The sequence below is a fragment of the Oryza sativa genome, chromosome 11 (genome assembly GCF_034140825.1).
Source record: "Oryza sativa Japonica Group chromosome 11, ASM3414082v1".
Lineage (NCBI taxonomy): Eukaryota > Viridiplantae > Streptophyta > Magnoliopsida > Poales > Poaceae > Oryza > Oryza sativa.
Genome location: NC_089045.1, coordinates 12,631,772 through 12,647,092, shown reverse-complemented (window position 1 = coordinate 12,647,092; position 15,321 = coordinate 12,631,772). Strand labels below are relative to the sequence as shown.

The 15,321-nt window shown below is 51.7% G+C and overlaps 34 non-coding genes and 14 pseudogenes across 34 annotated transcripts; all 48 read left to right on the top strand.

The window, feature by feature from the left end:
* Positions 1–197: 197 nt before the first annotated feature.
* LOC136354464 (5S ribosomal RNA) lies at positions 198–332 on the top strand (annotated as a pseudogene).
* Positions 333–489: 157 nt separating this feature from the next.
* Positions 490–608, top strand: LOC136354323 (5S ribosomal RNA). The gene has a single exon (XR_010738002.1). It is a non-coding gene; the product is annotated as a 5S ribosomal RNA (ribosomal RNA).
* Positions 609–813: 205 nt separating this feature from the next.
* LOC136354322 (5S ribosomal RNA) lies at positions 814–932 on the top strand. The gene has a single exon (XR_010738001.1). It is a non-coding gene; the product is annotated as a 5S ribosomal RNA (ribosomal RNA).
* A 205-nt stretch (positions 933–1,137) lies between these two features.
* On the top strand, positions 1,138–1,256 carry LOC136354321 (5S ribosomal RNA). Its single transcript, XR_010738000.1, has one exon. It is a non-coding gene; the product is annotated as a 5S ribosomal RNA (ribosomal RNA).
* Positions 1,257–1,461: 205 nt separating this feature from the next.
* LOC136354463 (5S ribosomal RNA) lies at positions 1,462–1,596 on the top strand (annotated as a pseudogene).
* Positions 1,597–1,753: 157 nt separating this feature from the next.
* LOC136354320 (5S ribosomal RNA) lies at positions 1,754–1,872 on the top strand. Its single transcript, XR_010737999.1, has one exon. It is a non-coding gene; the product is annotated as a 5S ribosomal RNA (ribosomal RNA).
* Positions 1,873–2,077: 205 nt separating this feature from the next.
* On the top strand, positions 2,078–2,196 carry LOC136354395 (5S ribosomal RNA). Its single transcript, XR_010738074.1, has one exon. It is a non-coding gene; the product is annotated as a 5S ribosomal RNA (ribosomal RNA).
* Positions 2,197–2,426: 230 nt separating this feature from the next.
* On the top strand, positions 2,427–2,561 carry LOC136354462 (5S ribosomal RNA; annotated as a pseudogene).
* Positions 2,562–2,718: 157 nt separating this feature from the next.
* LOC136354319 (5S ribosomal RNA) lies at positions 2,719–2,837 on the top strand. Its single transcript, XR_010737998.1, has one exon. It is a non-coding gene; the product is annotated as a 5S ribosomal RNA (ribosomal RNA).
* A 205-nt stretch (positions 2,838–3,042) lies between these two features.
* On the top strand, positions 3,043–3,177 carry LOC136354461 (5S ribosomal RNA; annotated as a pseudogene).
* Positions 3,178–3,334: 157 nt separating this feature from the next.
* Positions 3,335–3,453, top strand: LOC136354318 (5S ribosomal RNA). The gene has a single exon (XR_010737997.1). It is a non-coding gene; the product is annotated as a 5S ribosomal RNA (ribosomal RNA).
* A 205-nt stretch (positions 3,454–3,658) lies between these two features.
* Positions 3,659–3,777, top strand: LOC136354317 (5S ribosomal RNA). Its single transcript, XR_010737996.1, has one exon. It is a non-coding gene; the product is annotated as a 5S ribosomal RNA (ribosomal RNA).
* A 205-nt stretch (positions 3,778–3,982) lies between these two features.
* Positions 3,983–4,101, top strand: LOC136354315 (5S ribosomal RNA). Its single transcript, XR_010737994.1, has one exon. It is a non-coding gene; the product is annotated as a 5S ribosomal RNA (ribosomal RNA).
* Positions 4,102–4,306: 205 nt separating this feature from the next.
* Positions 4,307–4,441, top strand: LOC136354459 (5S ribosomal RNA; annotated as a pseudogene).
* Positions 4,442–4,598: 157 nt separating this feature from the next.
* Positions 4,599–4,717, top strand: LOC136354314 (5S ribosomal RNA). The gene has a single exon (XR_010737993.1). It is a non-coding gene; the product is annotated as a 5S ribosomal RNA (ribosomal RNA).
* A 205-nt stretch (positions 4,718–4,922) lies between these two features.
* On the top strand, positions 4,923–5,041 carry LOC136354313 (5S ribosomal RNA). Its single transcript, XR_010737992.1, has one exon. It is a non-coding gene; the product is annotated as a 5S ribosomal RNA (ribosomal RNA).
* Positions 5,042–5,246: 205 nt separating this feature from the next.
* On the top strand, positions 5,247–5,365 carry LOC136354312 (5S ribosomal RNA). Its single transcript, XR_010737991.1, has one exon. It is a non-coding gene; the product is annotated as a 5S ribosomal RNA (ribosomal RNA).
* A 205-nt stretch (positions 5,366–5,570) lies between these two features.
* Positions 5,571–5,705, top strand: LOC136354458 (5S ribosomal RNA; annotated as a pseudogene).
* Positions 5,706–5,862: 157 nt separating this feature from the next.
* LOC136354311 (5S ribosomal RNA) lies at positions 5,863–5,981 on the top strand. Its single transcript, XR_010737990.1, has one exon. It is a non-coding gene; the product is annotated as a 5S ribosomal RNA (ribosomal RNA).
* A 205-nt stretch (positions 5,982–6,186) lies between these two features.
* On the top strand, positions 6,187–6,305 carry LOC136354310 (5S ribosomal RNA). Its single transcript, XR_010737989.1, has one exon. It is a non-coding gene; the product is annotated as a 5S ribosomal RNA (ribosomal RNA).
* A 205-nt stretch (positions 6,306–6,510) lies between these two features.
* LOC136354309 (5S ribosomal RNA) lies at positions 6,511–6,629 on the top strand. Its single transcript, XR_010737988.1, has one exon. It is a non-coding gene; the product is annotated as a 5S ribosomal RNA (ribosomal RNA).
* A 205-nt stretch (positions 6,630–6,834) lies between these two features.
* LOC136354457 (5S ribosomal RNA) lies at positions 6,835–6,969 on the top strand (annotated as a pseudogene).
* Positions 6,970–7,126: 157 nt separating this feature from the next.
* LOC136354308 (5S ribosomal RNA) lies at positions 7,127–7,245 on the top strand. The gene has a single exon (XR_010737987.1). It is a non-coding gene; the product is annotated as a 5S ribosomal RNA (ribosomal RNA).
* Positions 7,246–7,450: 205 nt separating this feature from the next.
* Positions 7,451–7,569, top strand: LOC136354307 (5S ribosomal RNA). The gene has a single exon (XR_010737986.1). It is a non-coding gene; the product is annotated as a 5S ribosomal RNA (ribosomal RNA).
* Positions 7,570–7,774: 205 nt separating this feature from the next.
* LOC136354306 (5S ribosomal RNA) lies at positions 7,775–7,893 on the top strand. The gene has a single exon (XR_010737985.1). It is a non-coding gene; the product is annotated as a 5S ribosomal RNA (ribosomal RNA).
* Positions 7,894–8,098: 205 nt separating this feature from the next.
* Positions 8,099–8,233, top strand: LOC136354456 (5S ribosomal RNA; annotated as a pseudogene).
* Positions 8,234–8,390: 157 nt separating this feature from the next.
* LOC136354304 (5S ribosomal RNA) lies at positions 8,391–8,509 on the top strand. The gene has a single exon (XR_010737983.1). It is a non-coding gene; the product is annotated as a 5S ribosomal RNA (ribosomal RNA).
* A 205-nt stretch (positions 8,510–8,714) lies between these two features.
* Positions 8,715–8,833, top strand: LOC136354303 (5S ribosomal RNA). Its single transcript, XR_010737982.1, has one exon. It is a non-coding gene; the product is annotated as a 5S ribosomal RNA (ribosomal RNA).
* Positions 8,834–9,038: 205 nt separating this feature from the next.
* Positions 9,039–9,157, top strand: LOC136354302 (5S ribosomal RNA). The gene has a single exon (XR_010737981.1). It is a non-coding gene; the product is annotated as a 5S ribosomal RNA (ribosomal RNA).
* A 205-nt stretch (positions 9,158–9,362) lies between these two features.
* LOC136354455 (5S ribosomal RNA) lies at positions 9,363–9,497 on the top strand (annotated as a pseudogene).
* A 157-nt stretch (positions 9,498–9,654) lies between these two features.
* On the top strand, positions 9,655–9,773 carry LOC136354301 (5S ribosomal RNA). The gene has a single exon (XR_010737980.1). It is a non-coding gene; the product is annotated as a 5S ribosomal RNA (ribosomal RNA).
* A 205-nt stretch (positions 9,774–9,978) lies between these two features.
* Positions 9,979–10,097, top strand: LOC136354394 (5S ribosomal RNA). The gene has a single exon (XR_010738073.1). It is a non-coding gene; the product is annotated as a 5S ribosomal RNA (ribosomal RNA).
* A 230-nt stretch (positions 10,098–10,327) lies between these two features.
* Positions 10,328–10,462, top strand: LOC136354454 (5S ribosomal RNA; annotated as a pseudogene).
* A 157-nt stretch (positions 10,463–10,619) lies between these two features.
* LOC136354300 (5S ribosomal RNA) lies at positions 10,620–10,738 on the top strand. The gene has a single exon (XR_010737979.1). It is a non-coding gene; the product is annotated as a 5S ribosomal RNA (ribosomal RNA).
* Positions 10,739–10,943: 205 nt separating this feature from the next.
* On the top strand, positions 10,944–11,078 carry LOC136354453 (5S ribosomal RNA; annotated as a pseudogene).
* A 157-nt stretch (positions 11,079–11,235) lies between these two features.
* Positions 11,236–11,354, top strand: LOC136354299 (5S ribosomal RNA). The gene has a single exon (XR_010737978.1). It is a non-coding gene; the product is annotated as a 5S ribosomal RNA (ribosomal RNA).
* A 205-nt stretch (positions 11,355–11,559) lies between these two features.
* On the top strand, positions 11,560–11,678 carry LOC136354298 (5S ribosomal RNA). Its single transcript, XR_010737977.1, has one exon. It is a non-coding gene; the product is annotated as a 5S ribosomal RNA (ribosomal RNA).
* A 204-nt stretch (positions 11,679–11,882) lies between these two features.
* On the top strand, positions 11,883–12,001 carry LOC136354297 (5S ribosomal RNA). The gene has a single exon (XR_010737976.1). It is a non-coding gene; the product is annotated as a 5S ribosomal RNA (ribosomal RNA).
* Positions 12,002–12,206: 205 nt separating this feature from the next.
* Positions 12,207–12,341, top strand: LOC136354452 (5S ribosomal RNA; annotated as a pseudogene).
* A 157-nt stretch (positions 12,342–12,498) lies between these two features.
* Positions 12,499–12,617, top strand: LOC136354296 (5S ribosomal RNA). Its single transcript, XR_010737975.1, has one exon. It is a non-coding gene; the product is annotated as a 5S ribosomal RNA (ribosomal RNA).
* A 205-nt stretch (positions 12,618–12,822) lies between these two features.
* Positions 12,823–12,941, top strand: LOC136354393 (5S ribosomal RNA). The gene has a single exon (XR_010738072.1). It is a non-coding gene; the product is annotated as a 5S ribosomal RNA (ribosomal RNA).
* A 230-nt stretch (positions 12,942–13,171) lies between these two features.
* On the top strand, positions 13,172–13,290 carry LOC136354295 (5S ribosomal RNA). Its single transcript, XR_010737974.1, has one exon. It is a non-coding gene; the product is annotated as a 5S ribosomal RNA (ribosomal RNA).
* Positions 13,291–13,495: 205 nt separating this feature from the next.
* Positions 13,496–13,613, top strand: LOC136354406 (5S ribosomal RNA). Its single transcript, XR_010738085.1, has one exon. It is a non-coding gene; the product is annotated as a 5S ribosomal RNA (ribosomal RNA).
* A 205-nt stretch (positions 13,614–13,818) lies between these two features.
* LOC136354451 (5S ribosomal RNA) lies at positions 13,819–13,953 on the top strand (annotated as a pseudogene).
* A 157-nt stretch (positions 13,954–14,110) lies between these two features.
* On the top strand, positions 14,111–14,229 carry LOC136354293 (5S ribosomal RNA). The gene has a single exon (XR_010737972.1). It is a non-coding gene; the product is annotated as a 5S ribosomal RNA (ribosomal RNA).
* Positions 14,230–14,434: 205 nt separating this feature from the next.
* LOC136354292 (5S ribosomal RNA) lies at positions 14,435–14,553 on the top strand. The gene has a single exon (XR_010737971.1). It is a non-coding gene; the product is annotated as a 5S ribosomal RNA (ribosomal RNA).
* Positions 14,554–14,757: 204 nt separating this feature from the next.
* Positions 14,758–14,876, top strand: LOC136354291 (5S ribosomal RNA). The gene has a single exon (XR_010737970.1). It is a non-coding gene; the product is annotated as a 5S ribosomal RNA (ribosomal RNA).
* A 205-nt stretch (positions 14,877–15,081) lies between these two features.
* On the top strand, positions 15,082–15,216 carry LOC136354450 (5S ribosomal RNA; annotated as a pseudogene).
* The last annotated feature ends 105 nt before the right edge of the window (positions 15,217–15,321 follow it).

Here is a 15,321-nt window from a genome sequence, read left to right as displayed (position 1 = left end):
GTCTCTCTCTCCCCCCTTTTGACTCGCGCCGCTGCGTCCATCGTGTTGTGTCGCCCCTTGGGCGGCGAAGCTGGGGAGAATCGGATGTAACATTTTCTGTAGATGTCCGTGGATATATCATTTGCCTGATTCCGAGTCCGTATGAGAAAGTTACGCCTATTTTAAGAAATGACACCCGAATGACGCCAAAGCATGTCGGATGCGATCATACCAGCACTAAAGCACCGGATCCCATCAGAACTCCGAAGTTAAGCGTGCTTGGGCGAGAGTAGTACTAGGATGGGTCCTTTTTGTCTCTCTCTCCCCCCTTTTGACTCGCGCCGCTGCGTCCATCGTGTTGTGTCGCCCCTTGGGCGGCGAAGCTGGGGAGAATCGGATGTAACATTTTCTGTAGATGTCCGTGGATATATCATTTGCCTGATTCCGAGTCCGTATGAGAAAGTTACGCCTATTTTAAGAAATGACACCCGAATGACGCCAAAGCATGTCGGATGCGATCATACCAGCACTAAAGCACCGGATCCCATCAGAACTCCGAAGTTAAGCGTGCTTGGGCGAGAGTAGTACTAGGATGGGTGACCTCCTGGGAAGTCCTCGTGTTGCATCCCTCCTTTTTGTCTCTCTCTCCCCCCTTTTGACTCGCGCCGCTGCGTCCATCGTGTTGTGTCGCCCCTTGGGCGGCGAAGCTGGGGAGAATCGGATGTAACATTTTCTGTAGATGTCCGTGGATATATCATTTGCCTGATTCCGAGTCCGTATGAGAAAGTTACGCCTATTTTAAGAAATGACACCCGAATGACGCCAAAGCATGTCGGATGCGATCATACCAGCACTAAAGCACCGGATCCCATCAGAACTCCGAAGTTAAGCGTGCTTGGGCGAGAGTAGTACTAGGATGGGTGACCTCCTGGGAAGTCCTCGTGTTGCATCCCTCCTTTTTGTCTCTCTCTCCCCCCTTTTGACTCGCGCCGCTGCGTCCATCGTGTTGTGTCGCCCCTTGGGCGGCGAAGCTGGGGAGAATCGGATGTAACATTTTCTGTAGATGTCCGTGGATATATCATTTGCCTGATTCCGAGTCCGTATGAGAAAGTTACGCCTATTTTAAGAAATGACACCCGAATGACGCCAAAGCATGTCGGATGCGATCATACCAGCACTAAAGCACCGGATCCCATCAGAACTCCGAAGTTAAGCGTGCTTGGGCGAGAGTAGTACTAGGATGGGTGACCTCCTGGGAAGTCCTCGTGTTGCATCCCTCCTTTTTGTCTCTCTCTCCCCCCTTTTGACTCGCGCCGCTGCGTCCATCGTGTTGTGTCGCCCCTTGGGCGGCGAAGCTGGGGAGAATCGGATGTAACATTTTCTGTAGATGTCCGTGGATATATCATTTGCCTGATTCCGAGTCCGTATGAGAAAGTTACGCCTATTTTAAGAAATGACACCCGAATGACGCCAAAGCATGTCGGATGCGATCATACCAGCACTAAAGCACCGGATCCCATCAGAACTCCGAAGTTAAGCGTGCTTGGGCGAGAGTAGTACTAGGATGGGTCCTTTTTGTCTCTCTCTCCCCCCTTTTGACTCGCGCCGCTGCGTCCATCGTGTTGTGTCGCCCCTTGGGCGGCGAAGCTGGGGAGAATCGGATGTAACATTTTCTGTAGATGTCCGTGGATATATCATTTGCCTGATTCCGAGTCCGTATGAGAAAGTTACGCCTATTTTAAGAAATGACACCCGAATGACGCCAAAGCATGTCGGATGCGATCATACCAGCACTAAAGCACCGGATCCCATCAGAACTCCGAAGTTAAGCGTGCTTGGGCGAGAGTAGTACTAGGATGGGTGACCTCCTGGGAAGTCCTCGTGTTGCATCCCTCCTTTTTGTCTCTCTCTCCCCCCTTTTGACTCGCGCCGCTGCGTCCATCGTGTTGTGTCGCCCCTTGGGCGGCGAAGCTGGGGAGAATCGGATGTAACATTTTCTGTAGATGTCCGTGGATATATCATTTGCCTGATTCCGAGTCCGTATGAGAAAGTTACGCCTATTTTAAGAAATGACACCCGAATGACGCCAAAGCATGTCGGATGCGATCATACCAGCACTAAAGCACCGGATCCCATCAGAACTCCGAAGTTAAGCGTGCTTGGGCGAGAGTAGTACTAGGATGGGTGACCTCCTGGGAAGTCCTCGTGTTGCACCTCCTGGGAAGTCCTCGTGTTGCATCCCTCCTTTTTGTCTCTCTCTCCCCCCTTTTGACTCGCGCCGCTGCGTCCATCGTGTTGTGTCGCCCCTTGGGCGGCGAAGCTGGGGAGAATCGGATGTAACATTTTCTGTAGATGTCCGTGGATATATCATTTGCCTGATTCCGAGTCCGTATGAGAAAGTTACGCCTATTTTAAGAAATGACACCCGAATGACGCCAAAGCATGTCGGATGCGATCATACCAGCACTAAAGCACCGGATCCCATCAGAACTCCGAAGTTAAGCGTGCTTGGGCGAGAGTAGTACTAGGATGGGTCCTTTTTGTCTCTCTCTCCCCCCTTTTGACTCGCGCCGCTGCGTCCATCGTGTTGTGTCGCCCCTTGGGCGGCGAAGCTGGGGAGAATCGGATGTAACATTTTCTGTAGATGTCCGTGGATATATCATTTGCCTGATTCCGAGTCCGTATGAGAAAGTTACGCCTATTTTAAGAAATGACACCCGAATGACGCCAAAGCATGTCGGATGCGATCATACCAGCACTAAAGCACCGGATCCCATCAGAACTCCGAAGTTAAGCGTGCTTGGGCGAGAGTAGTACTAGGATGGGTGACCTCCTGGGAAGTCCTCGTGTTGCATCCCTCCTTTTTGTCTCTCTCTCCCCCCTTTTGACTCGCGCCGCTGCGTCCATCGTGTTGTGTCGCCCCTTGGGCGGCGAAGCTGGGGAGAATCGGATGTAACATTTTCTGTAGATGTCCGTGGATATATCATTTGCCTGATTCCGAGTCCGTATGAGAAAGTTACGCCTATTTTAAGAAATGACACCCGAATGACGCCAAAGCATGTCGGATGCGATCATACCAGCACTAAAGCACCGGATCCCATCAGAACTCCGAAGTTAAGCGTGCTTGGGCGAGAGTAGTACTAGGATGGGTCCTTTTTGTCTCTCTCTCCCCCCTTTTGACTCGCGCCGCTGCGTCCATCGTGTTGTGTCGCCCCTTGGGCGGCGAAGCTGGGGAGAATCGGATGTAACATTTTCTGTAGATGTCCGTGGATATATCATTTGCCTGATTCCGAGTCCGTATGAGAAAGTTACGCCTATTTTAAGAAATGACACCCGAATGACGCCAAAGCATGTCGGATGCGATCATACCAGCACTAAAGCACCGGATCCCATCAGAACTCCGAAGTTAAGCGTGCTTGGGCGAGAGTAGTACTAGGATGGGTGACCTCCTGGGAAGTCCTCGTGTTGCATCCCTCCTTTTTGTCTCTCTCTCCCCCCTTTTGACTCGCGCCGCTGCGTCCATCGTGTTGTGTCGCCCCTTGGGCGGCGAAGCTGGGGAGAATCGGATGTAACATTTTCTGTAGATGTCCGTGGATATATCATTTGCCTGATTCCGAGTCCGTATGAGAAAGTTACGCCTATTTTAAGAAATGACACCCGAATGACGCCAAAGCATGTCGGATGCGATCATACCAGCACTAAAGCACCGGATCCCATCAGAACTCCGAAGTTAAGCGTGCTTGGGCGAGAGTAGTACTAGGATGGGTGACCTCCTGGGAAGTCCTCGTGTTGCATCCCTCCTTTTTGTCTCTCTCTCCCCCCTTTTGACTCGCGCCGCTGCGTCCATCGTGTTGTGTCGCCCCTTGGGCGGCGAAGCTGGGGAGAATCGGATGTAACATTTTCTGTAGATGTCCGTGGATATATCATTTGCCTGATTCCGAGTCCGTATGAGAAAGTTACGCCTATTTTAAGAAATGACACCCGAATGACGCCAAAGCATGTCGGATGCGATCATACCAGCACTAAAGCACCGGATCCCATCAGAACTCCGAAGTTAAGCGTGCTTGGGCGAGAGTAGTACTAGGATGGGTGACCTCCTGGGAAGTCCTCGTGTTGCATCCCTCCTTTTTGTCTCTCTCTCCCCCCTTTTGACTCGCGCCGCTGCGTCCATCGTGTTGTGTCGCCCCTTGGGCGGCGAAGCTGGGGAGAATCGGATGTAACATTTTCTGTAGATGTCCGTGGATATATCATTTGCCTGATTCCGAGTCCGTATGAGAAAGTTACGCCTATTTTAAGAAATGACACCCGAATGACGCCAAAGCATGTCGGATGCGATCATACCAGCACTAAAGCACCGGATCCCATCAGAACTCCGAAGTTAAGCGTGCTTGGGCGAGAGTAGTACTAGGATGGGTCCTTTTTGTCTCTCTCTCCCCCCTTTTGACTCGCGCCGCTGCGTCCATCGTGTTGTGTCGCCCCTTGGGCGGCGAAGCTGGGGAGAATCGGATGTAACATTTTCTGTAGATGTCCGTGGATATATCATTTGCCTGATTCCGAGTCCGTATGAGAAAGTTACGCCTATTTTAAGAAATGACACCCGAATGACGCCAAAGCATGTCGGATGCGATCATACCAGCACTAAAGCACCGGATCCCATCAGAACTCCGAAGTTAAGCGTGCTTGGGCGAGAGTAGTACTAGGATGGGTGACCTCCTGGGAAGTCCTCGTGTTGCATCCCTCCTTTTTGTCTCTCTCTCCCCCCTTTTGACTCGCGCCGCTGCGTCCATCGTGTTGTGTCGCCCCTTGGGCGGCGAAGCTGGGGAGAATCGGATGTAACATTTTCTGTAGATGTCCGTGGATATATCATTTGCCTGATTCCGAGTCCGTATGAGAAAGTTACGCCTATTTTAAGAAATGACACCCGAATGACGCCAAAGCATGTCGGATGCGATCATACCAGCACTAAAGCACCGGATCCCATCAGAACTCCGAAGTTAAGCGTGCTTGGGCGAGAGTAGTACTAGGATGGGTGACCTCCTGGGAAGTCCTCGTGTTGCATCCCTCCTTTTTGTCTCTCTCTCCCCCCTTTTGACTCGCGCCGCTGCGTCCATCGTGTTGTGTCGCCCCTTGGGCGGCGAAGCTGGGGAGAATCGGATGTAACATTTTCTGTAGATGTCCGTGGATATATCATTTGCCTGATTCCGAGTCCGTATGAGAAAGTTACGCCTATTTTAAGAAATGACACCCGAATGACGCCAAAGCATGTCGGATGCGATCATACCAGCACTAAAGCACCGGATCCCATCAGAACTCCGAAGTTAAGCGTGCTTGGGCGAGAGTAGTACTAGGATGGGTGACCTCCTGGGAAGTCCTCGTGTTGCATCCCTCCTTTTTGTCTCTCTCTCCCCCCTTTTGACTCGCGCCGCTGCGTCCATCGTGTTGTGTCGCCCCTTGGGCGGCGAAGCTGGGGAGAATCGGATGTAACATTTTCTGTAGATGTCCGTGGATATATCATTTGCCTGATTCCGAGTCCGTATGAGAAAGTTACGCCTATTTTAAGAAATGACACCCGAATGACGCCAAAGCATGTCGGATGCGATCATACCAGCACTAAAGCACCGGATCCCATCAGAACTCCGAAGTTAAGCGTGCTTGGGCGAGAGTAGTACTAGGATGGGTCCTTTTTGTCTCTCTCTCCCCCCTTTTGACTCGCGCCGCTGCGTCCATCGTGTTGTGTCGCCCCTTGGGCGGCGAAGCTGGGGAGAATCGGATGTAACATTTTCTGTAGATGTCCGTGGATATATCATTTGCCTGATTCCGAGTCCGTATGAGAAAGTTACGCCTATTTTAAGAAATGACACCCGAATGACGCCAAAGCATGTCGGATGCGATCATACCAGCACTAAAGCACCGGATCCCATCAGAACTCCGAAGTTAAGCGTGCTTGGGCGAGAGTAGTACTAGGATGGGTGACCTCCTGGGAAGTCCTCGTGTTGCATCCCTCCTTTTTGTCTCTCTCTCCCCCCTTTTGACTCGCGCCGCTGCGTCCATCGTGTTGTGTCGCCCCTTGGGCGGCGAAGCTGGGGAGAATCGGATGTAACATTTTCTGTAGATGTCCGTGGATATATCATTTGCCTGATTCCGAGTCCGTATGAGAAAGTTACGCCTATTTTAAGAAATGACACCCGAATGACGCCAAAGCATGTCGGATGCGATCATACCAGCACTAAAGCACCGGATCCCATCAGAACTCCGAAGTTAAGCGTGCTTGGGCGAGAGTAGTACTAGGATGGGTGACCTCCTGGGAAGTCCTCGTGTTGCATCCCTCCTTTTTGTCTCTCTCTCCCCCCTTTTGACTCGCGCCGCTGCGTCCATCGTGTTGTGTCGCCCCTTGGGCGGCGAAGCTGGGGAGAATCGGATGTAACATTTTCTGTAGATGTCCGTGGATATATCATTTGCCTGATTCCGAGTCCGTATGAGAAAGTTACGCCTATTTTAAGAAATGACACCCGAATGACGCCAAAGCATGTCGGATGCGATCATACCAGCACTAAAGCACCGGATCCCATCAGAACTCCGAAGTTAAGCGTGCTTGGGCGAGAGTAGTACTAGGATGGGTGACCTCCTGGGAAGTCCTCGTGTTGCATCCCTCCTTTTTGTCTCTCTCTCCCCCCTTTTGACTCGCGCCGCTGCGTCCATCGTGTTGTGTCGCCCCTTGGGCGGCGAAGCTGGGGAGAATCGGATGTAACATTTTCTGTAGATGTCCGTGGATATATCATTTGCCTGATTCCGAGTCCGTATGAGAAAGTTACGCCTATTTTAAGAAATGACACCCGAATGACGCCAAAGCATGTCGGATGCGATCATACCAGCACTAAAGCACCGGATCCCATCAGAACTCCGAAGTTAAGCGTGCTTGGGCGAGAGTAGTACTAGGATGGGTCCTTTTTGTCTCTCTCTCCCCCCTTTTGACTCGCGCCGCTGCGTCCATCGTGTTGTGTCGCCCCTTGGGCGGCGAAGCTGGGGAGAATCGGATGTAACATTTTCTGTAGATGTCCGTGGATATATCATTTGCCTGATTCCGAGTCCGTATGAGAAAGTTACGCCTATTTTAAGAAATGACACCCGAATGACGCCAAAGCATGTCGGATGCGATCATACCAGCACTAAAGCACCGGATCCCATCAGAACTCCGAAGTTAAGCGTGCTTGGGCGAGAGTAGTACTAGGATGGGTGACCTCCTGGGAAGTCCTCGTGTTGCATCCCTCCTTTTTGTCTCTCTCTCCCCCCTTTTGACTCGCGCCGCTGCGTCCATCGTGTTGTGTCGCCCCTTGGGCGGCGAAGCTGGGGAGAATCGGATGTAACATTTTCTGTAGATGTCCGTGGATATATCATTTGCCTGATTCCGAGTCCGTATGAGAAAGTTACGCCTATTTTAAGAAATGACACCCGAATGACGCCAAAGCATGTCGGATGCGATCATACCAGCACTAAAGCACCGGATCCCATCAGAACTCCGAAGTTAAGCGTGCTTGGGCGAGAGTAGTACTAGGATGGGTGACCTCCTGGGAAGTCCTCGTGTTGCATCCCTCCTTTTTGTCTCTCTCTCCCCCCTTTTGACTCGCGCCGCTGCGTCCATCGTGTTGTGTCGCCCCTTGGGCGGCGAAGCTGGGGAGAATCGGATGTAACATTTTCTGTAGATGTCCGTGGATATATCATTTGCCTGATTCCGAGTCCGTATGAGAAAGTTACGCCTATTTTAAGAAATGACACCCGAATGACGCCAAAGCATGTCGGATGCGATCATACCAGCACTAAAGCACCGGATCCCATCAGAACTCCGAAGTTAAGCGTGCTTGGGCGAGAGTAGTACTAGGATGGGTGACCTCCTGGGAAGTCCTCGTGTTGCATCCCTCCTTTTTGTCTCTCTCTCCCCCCTTTTGACTCGCGCCGCTGCGTCCATCGTGTTGTGTCGCCCCTTGGGCGGCGAAGCTGGGGAGAATCGGATGTAACATTTTCTGTAGATGTCCGTGGATATATCATTTGCCTGATTCCGAGTCCGTATGAGAAAGTTACGCCTATTTTAAGAAATGACACCCGAATGACGCCAAAGCATGTCGGATGCGATCATACCAGCACTAAAGCACCGGATCCCATCAGAACTCCGAAGTTAAGCGTGCTTGGGCGAGAGTAGTACTAGGATGGGTCCTTTTTGTCTCTCTCTCCCCCCTTTTGACTCGCGCCGCTGCGTCCATCGTGTTGTGTCGCCCCTTGGGCGGCGAAGCTGGGGAGAATCGGATGTAACATTTTCTGTAGATGTCCGTGGATATATCATTTGCCTGATTCCGAGTCCGTATGAGAAAGTTACGCCTATTTTAAGAAATGACACCCGAATGACGCCAAAGCATGTCGGATGCGATCATACCAGCACTAAAGCACCGGATCCCATCAGAACTCCGAAGTTAAGCGTGCTTGGGCGAGAGTAGTACTAGGATGGGTGACCTCCTGGGAAGTCCTCGTGTTGCATCCCTCCTTTTTGTCTCTCTCTCCCCCCTTTTGACTCGCGCCGCTGCGTCCATCGTGTTGTGTCGCCCCTTGGGCGGCGAAGCTGGGGAGAATCGGATGTAACATTTTCTGTAGATGTCCGTGGATATATCATTTGCCTGATTCCGAGTCCGTATGAGAAAGTTACGCCTATTTTAAGAAATGACACCCGAATGACGCCAAAGCATGTCGGATGCGATCATACCAGCACTAAAGCACCGGATCCCATCAGAACTCCGAAGTTAAGCGTGCTTGGGCGAGAGTAGTACTAGGATGGGTGACCTCCTGGGAAGTCCTCGTGTTGCATCCCTCCTTTTTGTCTCTCTCTCCCCCCTTTTGACTCGCGCCGCTGCGTCCATCGTGTTGTGTCGCCCCTTGGGCGGCGAAGCTGGGGAGAATCGGATGTAACATTTTCTGTAGATGTCCGTGGATATATCATTTGCCTGATTCCGAGTCCGTATGAGAAAGTTACGCCTATTTTAAGAAATGACACCCGAATGACGCCAAAGCATGTCGGATGCGATCATACCAGCACTAAAGCACCGGATCCCATCAGAACTCCGAAGTTAAGCGTGCTTGGGCGAGAGTAGTACTAGGATGGGTGACCTCCTGGGAAGTCCTCGTGTTGCATCCCTCCTTTTTGTCTCTCTCTCCCCCCTTTTGACTCGCGCCGCTGCGTCCATCGTGTTGTGTCGCCCCTTGGGCGGCGAAGCTGGGGAGAATCGGATGTAACATTTTCTGTAGATGTCCGTGGATATATCATTTGCCTGATTCCGAGTCCGTATGAGAAAGTTACGCCTATTTTAAGAAATGACACCCGAATGACGCCAAAGCATGTCGGATGCGATCATACCAGCACTAAAGCACCGGATCCCATCAGAACTCCGAAGTTAAGCGTGCTTGGGCGAGAGTAGTACTAGGATGGGTCCTTTTTGTCTCTCTCTCCCCCCTTTTGACTCGCGCCGCTGCGTCCATCGTGTTGTGTCGCCCCTTGGGCGGCGAAGCTGGGGAGAATCGGATGTAACATTTTCTGTAGATGTCCGTGGATATATCATTTGCCTGATTCCGAGTCCGTATGAGAAAGTTACGCCTATTTTAAGAAATGACACCCGAATGACGCCAAAGCATGTCGGATGCGATCATACCAGCACTAAAGCACCGGATCCCATCAGAACTCCGAAGTTAAGCGTGCTTGGGCGAGAGTAGTACTAGGATGGGTGACCTCCTGGGAAGTCCTCGTGTTGCATCCCTCCTTTTTGTCTCTCTCTCCCCCCTTTTGACTCGCGCCGCTGCGTCCATCGTGTTGTGTCGCCCCTTGGGCGGCGAAGCTGGGGAGAATCGGATGTAACATTTTCTGTAGATGTCCGTGGATATATCATTTGCCTGATTCCGAGTCCGTATGAGAAAGTTACGCCTATTTTAAGAAATGACACCCGAATGACGCCAAAGCATGTCGGATGCGATCATACCAGCACTAAAGCACCGGATCCCATCAGAACTCCGAAGTTAAGCGTGCTTGGGCGAGAGTAGTACTAGGATGGGTGACCTCCTGGGAAGTCCTCGTGTTGCACCTCCTGGGAAGTCCTCGTGTTGCATCCCTCCTTTTTGTCTCTCTCTCCCCCCTTTTGACTCGCGCCGCTGCGTCCATCGTGTTGTGTCGCCCCTTGGGCGGCGAAGCTGGGGAGAATCGGATGTAACATTTTCTGTAGATGTCCGTGGATATATCATTTGCCTGATTCCGAGTCCGTATGAGAAAGTTACGCCTATTTTAAGAAATGACACCCGAATGACGCCAAAGCATGTCGGATGCGATCATACCAGCACTAAAGCACCGGATCCCATCAGAACTCCGAAGTTAAGCGTGCTTGGGCGAGAGTAGTACTAGGATGGGTCCTTTTTGTCTCTCTCTCCCCCCTTTTGACTCGCGCCGCTGCGTCCATCGTGTTGTGTCGCCCCTTGGGCGGCGAAGCTGGGGAGAATCGGATGTAACATTTTCTGTAGATGTCCGTGGATATATCATTTGCCTGATTCCGAGTCCGTATGAGAAAGTTACGCCTATTTTAAGAAATGACACCCGAATGACGCCAAAGCATGTCGGATGCGATCATACCAGCACTAAAGCACCGGATCCCATCAGAACTCCGAAGTTAAGCGTGCTTGGGCGAGAGTAGTACTAGGATGGGTGACCTCCTGGGAAGTCCTCGTGTTGCATCCCTCCTTTTTGTCTCTCTCTCCCCCCTTTTGACTCGCGCCGCTGCGTCCATCGTGTTGTGTCGCCCCTTGGGCGGCGAAGCTGGGGAGAATCGGATGTAACATTTTCTGTAGATGTCCGTGGATATATCATTTGCCTGATTCCGAGTCCGTATGAGAAAGTTACGCCTATTTTAAGAAATGACACCCGAATGACGCCAAAGCATGTCGGATGCGATCATACCAGCACTAAAGCACCGGATCCCATCAGAACTCCGAAGTTAAGCGTGCTTGGGCGAGAGTAGTACTAGGATGGGTCCTTTTTGTCTCTCTCTCCCCCCTTTTGACTCGCGCCGCTGCGTCCATCGTGTTGTGTCGCCCCTTGGGCGGCGAAGCTGGGGAGAATCGGATGTAACATTTTCTGTAGATGTCCGTGGATATATCATTTGCCTGATTCCGAGTCCGTATGAGAAAGTTACGCCTATTTTAAGAAATGACACCCGAATGACGCCAAAGCATGTCGGATGCGATCATACCAGCACTAAAGCACCGGATCCCATCAGAACTCCGAAGTTAAGCGTGCTTGGGCGAGAGTAGTACTAGGATGGGTGACCTCCTGGGAAGTCCTCGTGTTGCATCCCTCCTTTTTGTCTCTCTCTCCCCCCTTTTGACTCGCGCCGCTGCGTCCATCGTGTTGTGTCGCCCCTTGGGCGGCGAAGCTGGGGAGAATCGGATGTAACATTTTCTGTAGATGTCCGTGGATATATCATTTGCCTGATTCCGAGTCCGTATGAGAAAGTTACGCCTATTTTAAGAAATGACACCCGAATGACGCCAAAGCATGTCGGATGCGATCATACCAGCACTAAAGCACCGGATCCCATCAGAACTCCGAAGTTAAGCGTGCTTGGGCGAGAGTAGTACTAGGATGGGTGACCTCCTGGGAAGTCCTCGTGTTGCATCCCTCCTTTTTGTCTCTCTCTCCCCCCTTTTGACTCGCGCCGCTGCGTCCATCGTGTTGTGTCGCCCCTTGGGCGGCGAAGCTGGGGAGAATCGGATGTAACATTTTCTGTAGATGTCCGTGGATATATCATTTGCCTGATTCCGAGTCCGTATGAGAAAGTTACGCCTATTTAAGAAATGACACCCGAATGACGCCAAAGCATGTCGGATGCGATCATACCAGCACTAAAGCACCGGATCCCATCAGAACTCCGAAGTTAAGCGTGCTTGGGCGAGAGTAGTACTAGGATGGGTGACCTCCTGGGAAGTCCTCGTGTTGCATCCCTCCTTTTTGTCTCTCTCTCCCCCCTTTTGACTCGCGCCGCTGCGTCCATCGTGTTGTGTCGCCCCTTGGGCGGCGAAGCTGGGGAGAATCGGATGTAACATTTTCTGTAGATGTCCGTGGATATATCATTTGCCTGATTCCGAGTCCGTATGAGAAAGTTACGCCTATTTTAAGAAATGACACCCGAATGACGCCAAAGCATGTCGGATGCGATCATACCAGCACTAAAGCACCGGATCCCATCAGAACTCCGAAGTTAAGCGTGCTTGGGCGAGAGTAGTACTAGGATGGGTCCTTTTTGTCTCTCTCTCCCCCCTTTTGACTCGCGCCGCTGCGTCCATCGTGTTGTGTCGCCCCTTGGGCGGCGAAGCTGGGGAGAATCGGATGTAACATTTTCTGTAGATGTCCGTGGATATATCATTTGCCTGATTCCGAGTCCGTATGAGAAAGTTACGCCTATTTTAAGAAATGACACCCGAATGACGCCAAAGCATGTCGGATGCGATCATACCAGCACTAAAGCACCGGATCCCATCAGAACTCCGAAGTTAAGCGTGCTTGGGCGAGAGTAGTACTAGGATGGGTGACCTCCTGGGAAGTCCTCGTGTTGCATCCCTCCTTTTTGTCTCTCTCTCCCCCCTTTTGACTCGCGCCGCTGCGTCCATCGTGTTGTGTCGCCCCTTGGGCGGCGAAGCTGGGGAGAATCGGATGTAACATTTTCTGTAGATGTCCGTGGATATATCATTTGCCTGATTCCGAGTCCGTATGAGAAAGTTACGCCTATTTTAAGAAATGACACCCGAATGACGCCAAAGCATGTCGGATGCGATCATACCAGCACTAAAGCACCGGATCCCATCAGAACTCCGAAGTTAAGCGTGCTTGGGCGAGAGTAGTACTAGGATGGGTGACCTCCTGGGAAGTCCTCGTGTTGCACCTCCTGGGAAGTCCTCGTGTTGCATCCCTCCTTTTTGTCTCTCTCTCCCCCCTTTTGACTCGCGCCGCTGCGTCCATCGTGTTGTGTCGCCCCTTGGGCGGCGAAGCTGGGGAGAATCGGATGTAACATTTTCTGTAGATGTCCGTGGATATATCATTTGCCTGATTCCGAGTCCGTATGAGAAAGTTACGCCTATTTTAAGAAATGACACCCGAATGACGCCAAAGCATGTCGGATGCGATCATACCAGCACTAAAGCACCGGATCCCATCAGAACTCCGAAGTTAAGCGTGCTTGGGCGAGAGTAGTACTAGGATGGGTGACCTCCTGGGAAGTCCTCGTGTTGCATCCCTCCTTTTTGTCTCTCTCTCCCCCCTTTTGACTCGCGCCGCTGCGTCCATCGTGTTGTGTCGCCCCTTGGGCGGCGAAGCTGGGGAGAATCGGATGTAACATTTTCTGTAGATGTCCGTGGATATATCATTTGCCTGATTCCGAGTCCGTATGAGAAAGTTACGCCTATTTTAAGAAATGACACCCGAATGACGCCAAAGCATGTTGGATGCGATCATACCAGCACTAAAGCACCGGATCCATCAGAACTCCGAAGTTAAGCGTGCTTGGGCGAGAGTAGTACTAGGATGGGTGACCTCCTGGGAAGTCCTCGTGTTGCATCCCTCCTTTTTGTCTCTCTCTCCCCCCTTTTGACTCGCGCCGCTGCGTCCATCGTGTTGTGTCGCCCCTTGGGCGGCGAAGCTGGGGAGAATCGGATGTAACATTTTCTGTAGATGTCCGTGGATATATCATTTGCCTGATTCCGAGTCCGTATGAGAAAGTTACGCCTATTTTAAGAAATGACACCCGAATGACGCCAAAGCATGTCGGATGCGATCATACCAGCACTAAAGCACCGGATCCCATCAGAACTCCGAAGTTAAGCGTGCTTGGGCGAGAGTAGTACTAGGATGGGTCCTTTTTGTCTCTCTCTCCCCCCTTTTGACTCGCGCCGCTGCGTCCATCGTGTTGTGTCGCCCCTTGGGCGGCGAAGCTGGGGAGAATCGGATGTAACATTTTCTGTAGATGTCCGTGGATATATCATTTGCCTGATTCCGAGTCCGTATGAGAAAGTTACGCCTATTTTAAGAAATGACACCCGAATGACGCCAAAGCATGTCGGATGCGATCATACCAGCACTAAAGCACCGGATCCCATCAGAACTCCGAAGTTAAGCGTGCTTGGGCGAGAGTAGTACTAGGATGGGTGACCTCCTGGGAAGTCCTCGTGTTGCATCCCTCCTTTTTGTCTCTCTCTCCCCCCTTTTGACTCGCGCCGCTGCGTCCATCGTGTTGTGTCGCCCCTTGGGCGGCGAAGCTGGGGAGAATCGGATGTAACATTTTCTGTAGATGTCCGTGGATATATCATTTGCCTGATTCCGAGTCCGTATGAGAAAGTTACGCCTATTTTAAGAAATGACACCCGAATGACGCCAAAGCATGTCGGATGCGATCATACCAGCACTAAAGCACCGGATCCCATCAGAACTCCGAAGTTAAGCGTGCTTGGGCGAGAGTAGTACTAGGATGGGTGACCTCCTGGGAAGTCCTCGTGTTGCATCCCTCCTTTTTGTCTCTCTCTCCCCCCTTTGACTCGCGCCGCTGCGTCCATCGTGTTGTGTCGCCCCTTGGGCGGCGAAGCTGGGGAGAATCGGATGTAACATTTTCTGTAGATGTCCGTGGATATATCATTTGCCTGATTCCGAGTCCGTATGAGAAAGTTACGCCTATTTTAAGAAATGACACCCGAATGACGCCAAAGCATGTTGGATGCGATCATACCAGCACTAAAGCACCGGATCCCATCAGAACTCCGAAGTTAAGCGTGCTTGGGCGAGAGTAGTACTAGGATGGGTGACCTCCTGGGAAGTCCTCGTGTTGCATCCCTCCTTTTTGTCTCTCTCTCCCCCCTTTTGACTCGCGCCGCTGCGTCCATCGTGTTGTGTCGCCCCTTGGGCGGCGAAGCTGGGGAGAATCGGATGTAACATTTTCTGTAGATGTCCGTGGATATATCATTTGCCTGATTCCGAGTCCGTATGAGAAAGTTACGCCTATTTTAAGAAATGACACCCGAATGACGCCAAAGCATGTCGGATGCGATCATACCAGCACTAAAGCACCGGATCCCATCAGAACTCCGAAGTTAAGCGTGCTTGGGCGAGAGTAGTACTAGGATGGGTCCTTTTTGTCTCTCTCTCCCCCCTTTTGACTCGCGCCGCTGCGTCCATCGTGTTGTGTCGCCCCTTGGGCGGCGAAGCTGGGGAGAATCGGATGTAACATTTTCTGTAGATGTCCGTGGATATATCATTTGCCTGATTCCGAGTCCGTATGA